General features: G+C 37.0%; 1 pseudogene across 1 annotated transcript; it reads right to left on the bottom strand.

Moving 5' to 3' along the window:
• Positions 1–2736: 2736 nt before the first annotated feature.
• Positions 2737–4220, bottom strand: LOC308270340 (eukaryotic translation initiation factor 5-like; annotated as a pseudogene). The gene is made up of 2 exons: positions 3123–4220; positions 2737–2922 (listed from the first exon to the last, which is right to left on the bottom strand). The product of its transcript is annotated as a eukaryotic translation initiation factor 5-like (transcript).
• Positions 4221–6767: the final 2547 nt, after the last annotated feature.

The following is a 6767-nucleotide window of genomic DNA, read 5'->3' as shown; positions in this document are numbered from 1 at the left end:
AAAAGACTATATATATATATAATCTCCATTTCATCTCAGAAAATATTATAAGATTTTGAAAAATTTATACATTTTACTTCCTTATCAATGACAGTCTTGAAACTTACCATGTAAAAATAAATTTGGAATTTTTAAAATATAAATTTATTTTTGAACTAATACATGAAAACATTAAATTGAACCTATTTATGGGTATCATGTGATATTTTGATATGTGTATACACTGTATACTGTTTACATCAGGGTAAACATAGATCTAGTTTCTTATTTATCATTTCATAAGGTAAAAACATTCAAAATTCTTCCTAGCTTATTGAAATATGTGGTATATTCTTGTCTATAGTCGCCCCAGAGTACAATAGAAAACAAATAACCCAATCAAGAAATAGGCAACTGAAGTGAATGGATACTTCACAAAAGAAGAGATAAAATGGCCAACAGATACATGAAAAAATGTTCAACATTGTTAGCCATCGGGGAGATGCAAATAAAAACTACACTAAAATTCCATCTAACCCCAACCAGAGTGGAAAGCATAAAGAAGTCAAACAACAACAAATGCTGTGAGGATGTGGGAAATAGGAACTCTTTTATACTGTTGGTGGGAGTGAAAACAAGTTCAGCTTCTATGGAGATCAGTGTAGATTCTTTAGAAAACTGGTAATGGATCTACCATATGATCCTGGGGATCTTTCCAAAGGGGTTGAAATTAGAGATCTACAGTTATATATACATACCCATGTTCATAGCAGCACAATTTGGAATAGCCAAAATATGGAATCAACCTAGGTCTTCATCAACAGGTGAGCAGATCGCAAAATTATGGGAAATACACACAATGGAATTCTACTCAGCAATGAAGAAGAACAAAATCATGTCACTTGCAAAAATATGAAAAGACCTGGAGAACATTATGTTAAGTGAGATCAACCAAGCATTAAAAGAGAAGGGTCATATGTTTTCTCTAATATGCCCAAACTAGGGAGTATTAGGGATACCAGAGGGACTCCAGACAATACAGGGGAAACCCCAGAAAAGCTAGGAAGAAAGGGTAGGGGAGACAGAAGGCTGAGGTTGATTAGTGAAGGAGCTACATTTGAATATGTGGATAAATGTGAATGTGGCATGGTCAACCTCGACACTCATTGTTGGGAGTGGGGAGAAAGGGAAAGTAGGGGGTGGGGGAGGAAGGCACCAAAGCACTGTGTGAATGTATGCCATTTTTCAATATGATCCACATAAAGAGAACTTGTTTCTGATATTCTTTTTTTTTAACTGTAACCACCCTTCTACTCTCAAATTCTATGAGTGAGACTGTTATACTTGTTTTTCTGGGCCTTGATTACTTTAATTCATACAATGATCTCTAGTTGCATTCATATGGTCACAAATGACAAAATTTCATTATTTTGAATGGCCGAATAGTATCCCATTGTGTCTATGTGCTACCTTTTCTTTATCCATTCACCAGTTGTTGAATACTTAGATTATTTCCATTCTTTAACTATTTTGAATATTGTTGCAATTAACATGGGCATGTAGGTATTTTCATTATATTGATTTTATTTTTTTGGATATAAAGGAACCCATCCCAATAGTGGGATGGCTAGATCATGTGATAATTCTATTTTAATTTTTTTCAGGACTCTCTATGCTGTTTTCCATAATGGCTGTACTAATTTACATTCCCACCAATAGTGTGTAAAGATTTCTTTTTCTCCATATCCTTGCCAGCACTTATCTTTTTTATATATACTTGATAAGGCAATGTTTTGATAAGGGCCATTCTGACTAGAATGAGGTAATATCTCCCTGTGGTTTAAGTTTGCATTTCCTTGATGATTAATGATGTTGAACATATGTGTGTGTGTGTGTGTGTGTGTGTGTGTGTGTGTGTGTGTGTGTAACCATTTGCCATTTGTATGTCTTCTTTTGAGAAATGTCTATTTAGGTCTGTTGCCCATTTTTAAAATTTAGGTTATTTGGTGTTTTGGATATTGAATTTTTGGAGTTCTATATATGTTCTGGTCATTAGCTCCTTATTAGATGTATAGTTTGTAAACATTTTTTTCATTCAATAGATTGTCTCTTTACTTTTGTGGTTGTTTAATTTGTTGATTTTTTTTAGTTTGAAGCATAAATCCCAAAATATTTTTGATGTTTCTAGTAGTTAGCTTCAGGTCTGACATTTAAGTATTTAATCCATTTTTAGTTGATTTTATAACTGGTAAGAGATAGAGGCCTAGTTTCATTCTTCTGCATGTGGATATTTGTTTATCCCAGCACAATTTATTGAAAAGACTATCCTTTCTCCAGTAGGTGTTCTTACCACCTTTCTTTACACCCAATTGGCTGTAGATGTTTAGGTTTACGTTTAATCCTTCTATTGTGCCCCAATGGTATAAGTGTCTGTTTCTATGGAAATATCATGCTGTTTTTTTTCTGAAGAATGACCAAAACCAAATCTATATTTTTAATAACTCCATAAATGTGATGCAGATATGTCCACCACTAGTTTTTCTGAAAGAAACTACATCTTCTCACTGATGTGTGTGTATGGACTTCCTAGATTTCTCATTGGGCTTAATTACAGACTAATCACAGTAATAGATTTTGAGTGTAAAGTGTAGCATGATGTTAGGCATTTTTTAGCTTTTGCACATACATGTTGCACTTCTGGCCGATAATGGAGAAAATTTGCAGCATTACACTATTAAGCTACGTTGCATCCATTCTTTAAATGGTATCAACATCAATGTCATCATCCTTGTTTTCAGACTTCACAGTTTCAACTTTAAGTACACTAGCAGTCTTGGAATACACTACCTCCATGTTCTCATCTTCATCTCCTTCTTTACCACCTGGGAATTCTCCCTCTGCCTCTTTTAACCATTTTATAAATGGTTCTGCTTTGACACGAATCTCTTTGGCAAGTTCTTTTTTTTTTTTTTTTTTGGTGGTACTGGGGATGGAACCCTTCTACCTCCAGGATACACTCTCAGACCTATTTTATATTTTATTTGGACACAGGGTCTCTTAAGCCAGCGAGGATGGCTTTGAACCTGCACAATCCTCCTGTCTCTGCCTTTAAGCATGGGGATTACAAGCGTGCGCCACCATGACCGGCTGGCAAGTTCTTTTGAGACATATTTCTTGGACACCTTTTCCGACCAGCTGATGGTGACCTCCTCTTCTAAAAGGTCTGGCATTCATCTCCTTCAATATATGTGGAATCATGGAGGTGAGCTGAACTTGATGCATTGCTACCACACACTCTAAACCATGAAGAAGGTACCACTGAGTTTTTTGGTATTGTGACACAATCTTAAGAAATAGTGCCTGCATTTCTTAATTTGTTCCCTAATCTTCTCATTAAATAGAATCTCAGCCAGAACAAGAGGCCCCCTGGTTTTTCATCCAGTCTTTCTGCTTCTGCTAAAATTTCTTTGTCAGGTGAGTCAATGATACTCACTTCTTTCTTTTTCCGAACAAAATAAAATAGGATATTGACATGCTCTTCTACAGTTCTTTCCATTTCATCCCTGAGTATCAGAACTTTTGCATGGTCACTAATTTCATCCATGCTGTGCCCCTGGGCTTCCTCTGTGGTATCCTCCCCCAATCATCATCTTCTTCTTTTTCCACATTGTGTGGAAGAGGATTAATCTCATTTGACGGTGGTGGTGGTAGTGGTGGTGTCTCACCACTGGATACACAGCCATTTTCCTTCTTTGCCTTTTCTATTTTTCTTTTCTTTATTTCCTGTACCACTACCACTATTTTCAGGTGGGTTTTTGAGAATGAATGTGCAAAGTTTATGATGTGTGTTAAGCATGCCTCGATAGCCACAGGCTTTACAAGAATTACCTACTGTTTGCTTCTTTGGATTGGCATGCAGATCTGTTTCAGGATTCTCACACTCAGGACAGAGAACAAATTTTTTTAATACATCCATCCAACATGTCATGCATCTTATTTGCCTCATGAGATCCATTGACAATATAACAGTAATTCTTAACATCAAATTGGGTCTGTCCTTTTAGCTTGCCACCAAAATATTTGGTGGGATACATCGGAGGCTGATTAAGCACCGTTGCAACGTCAACCATGTTGACTATAACTATCTTGATTCTATTTCCTTTGCCCTCAACTTTGGCAATCAGACAGGGCAACTTGTGACAGACCTGGTCTGATGCTCTGCAATTGACATTGACAGACATTTTGGCTTATTAGTGGCTTTATCAATAAGATGAAGAGGTCATTGATTGCAACTTTTTGGTATCTTCTGTCTGGAGAAGAAAAGATGACAGACAAATGCAAGAGTTTTTGATGTGACATGGAAAAAATTTTCACCACTGAGGCTATAAGCTTCTTGCTTGTATTCCATGTTTCCCCAATTGAGGTGCCAATGGCTACACAACAGCTCGTTTTTGTCAAGTAAAGACATAAACCCAAAGTATCTTTACTGGGACTGGGAGGAAGAGGCGCTTGAGCGGCAGGAGGGTGGTGAGTGGAGGGGCAGCCAGACAAGTACCACCCCTGAATAGTGGGAGGAGCTGTCTTAGCCATGTCCATGTCCATACCAGAATGTTCTCTCTCTGACTATATCATACTGTTTTTTAAAAATTTTTTATTGCTGCATTATATTCATATATCATATTGGGATAAAAAAAACTTGTGTGGACATACATGTCCACATCACCCATTTATCCCCTACCCAATTCCCACCCCATTCCCTCCCCATCCCTCCTTCCCTTGCTTGGCTTAGTGGTGGACTTCGATATGTTTAAGTACATTGTGTGCTTTAGAGAATTTCCTTCTTCCTCCCTCCCATCCCCTAATTTAGGTTGTCTTGTTTGCTCCTCTATAGGATTTCCTTTTTCATCTAGAGTTCCTCCTATGACCCATTTCTTCTTAGCTTTCACATATTAACGAAAGCATCCAATTACTTATTTTTTGTGACTGACTAATCTCACTTAGCATAATGTCCTCCAGTTCCATCCATTTCCCTGAAAATGATGTAATTGAGTTTTTTTTTTTTTTAATGGCTTCTGAGTAAAATTCCTTTGTATACAAATCCCACAGTTTTGTAATCCATTCGTCTGTTGATGGACATCTTGGCTGGTTCCATAGTTTGGCTATGGTAAATTGTGCAGCTATTAACAGATACACATGTATTAGTTTGGTAGTTTGGTTTCCTTTCTTTGGGGTAAATACCCAGAAGTGGTATTGCTGGATCAAATGGTAAATTCATTCCCATTCTTCTGAGGATTCTCCATACTGTTTCCCAAAGTGGTTGCACTAATTTGCAATCCCACTAACAATGTTTTAGAGTTCCCACTTCACCACATCCTTGCCAGCATTTGTTGTTGCTTGTGTTTTGAATGATGGCCATTCTGATTGGAGTTAGGTGAAATCTCAGGGTAGTTTTGATTTGCAGCTCTCTGATTGCAAATGATGTTGAGCATTTTTTCATGCATTTATTGGCCATTTAAATTTCTTCTTTTGTGAAGTGTCTATTTAGTTCACCTGCCCATTTTTTTTATTGGACTGTTTTTTTAGTGTAGAGTTTCTTGAGTTCTATGTATATTCTAGATATTAATCCTCTATCGGAGGTGTAGGTGGCAAAAATCTTCTCCCATTCTGTTGGCTCTCAGTTGAGATTCTATCACACTGTTTTGATTACTACAGATTTATAGTATACTTTGAAGTCAACTAGTGTAATGCCTCCTATTTTGTTCTTTTTGAGCAAGATTGCTTAGGCTTCTCAGGATTTTTTTTTTGTGTGTGGTTCAATGGAAATTTTAGAATTGTTTTTCCTAGCTCTGTGAAGAATGTCTGCTATATTTTGCATCTGTATTATCCCCCAAAGGTTTATGTGGATTCCTCACTGATGGCACTGTTGGGAGGTGACAGAAATGTTAGGATGTGAGGCCTAGTTGGAAAAAGTAGGTCATGAGAGGAGGTTTTAAAGGGTTTATTTTGTTGCTGGCTTCTTTCTCTGTCTCTGTCTTTATTTCCTGGCCACTATGAGATAAAAAGTTTGCTCTGCCACACTTACCATCCACAGAACCACAGTGATGAGGCCTAGTGACTATGATATGCGACCTCTGAAACCAGGAGCCAAAAACAACTTTTCTTTTTCAAATTGGAGCTACTCTCATTTCAACCCCTTTGGAAAGATATTCATACTCATGTTCATAGCAGCACAATTTGCAATAGCCAAAATATGAAACCAACCTAGGTCTCCAACAACAGATGAATGGATTGCAAAATGATGGGAAATACACACAAAGGAATTCTACTCAGCAATAAAGAAGAACAAAATCATGGAAATATCTGGAGAACATTATATTAAGTGAGATCAGCCAAGCAGAGAAAGAGAAGGGTCATATGTTTTCTCTAATATGCCCAAACTAGGGAATATTAGGGATACCAGAGGGACTCTAGACAATGGAGGGGAAACCTCAGCAAAGCTATAATGGAAGGATAGGAAAGGAAGAAGGCTGATGTTGATTAATGGAGGAGTTACATCTGAATGTATAAAAATATGAATATAGTGTGGTTAACCTGGATATTCATTGTTAGGAGGGAGGGAAGAGGAAGCGAGGAGGGAAGGGCCCCAAATCACTGTGTGAATGTATGCCATTGTCAATATGATCAACATTATGATGTTAAACTATAGTGTACCAGTAAAATAAAAAAAAGAAATTCATAGGTGTTCTTCAATTACACATTGGGAACAGCTGTGATAGGGATTCCTGTTA

The sequence above is a fragment of the Muscardinus avellanarius genome, assembly GCF_963383645.1.
Source record: "Muscardinus avellanarius genome assembly, chromosome: 11".
In the NCBI taxonomy this organism is placed as follows: Eukaryota; Metazoa; Chordata; class Mammalia; order Rodentia; family Gliridae; genus Muscardinus; species Muscardinus avellanarius.
This window is presented reverse-complemented; position numbering and strand designations above follow the sequence as displayed.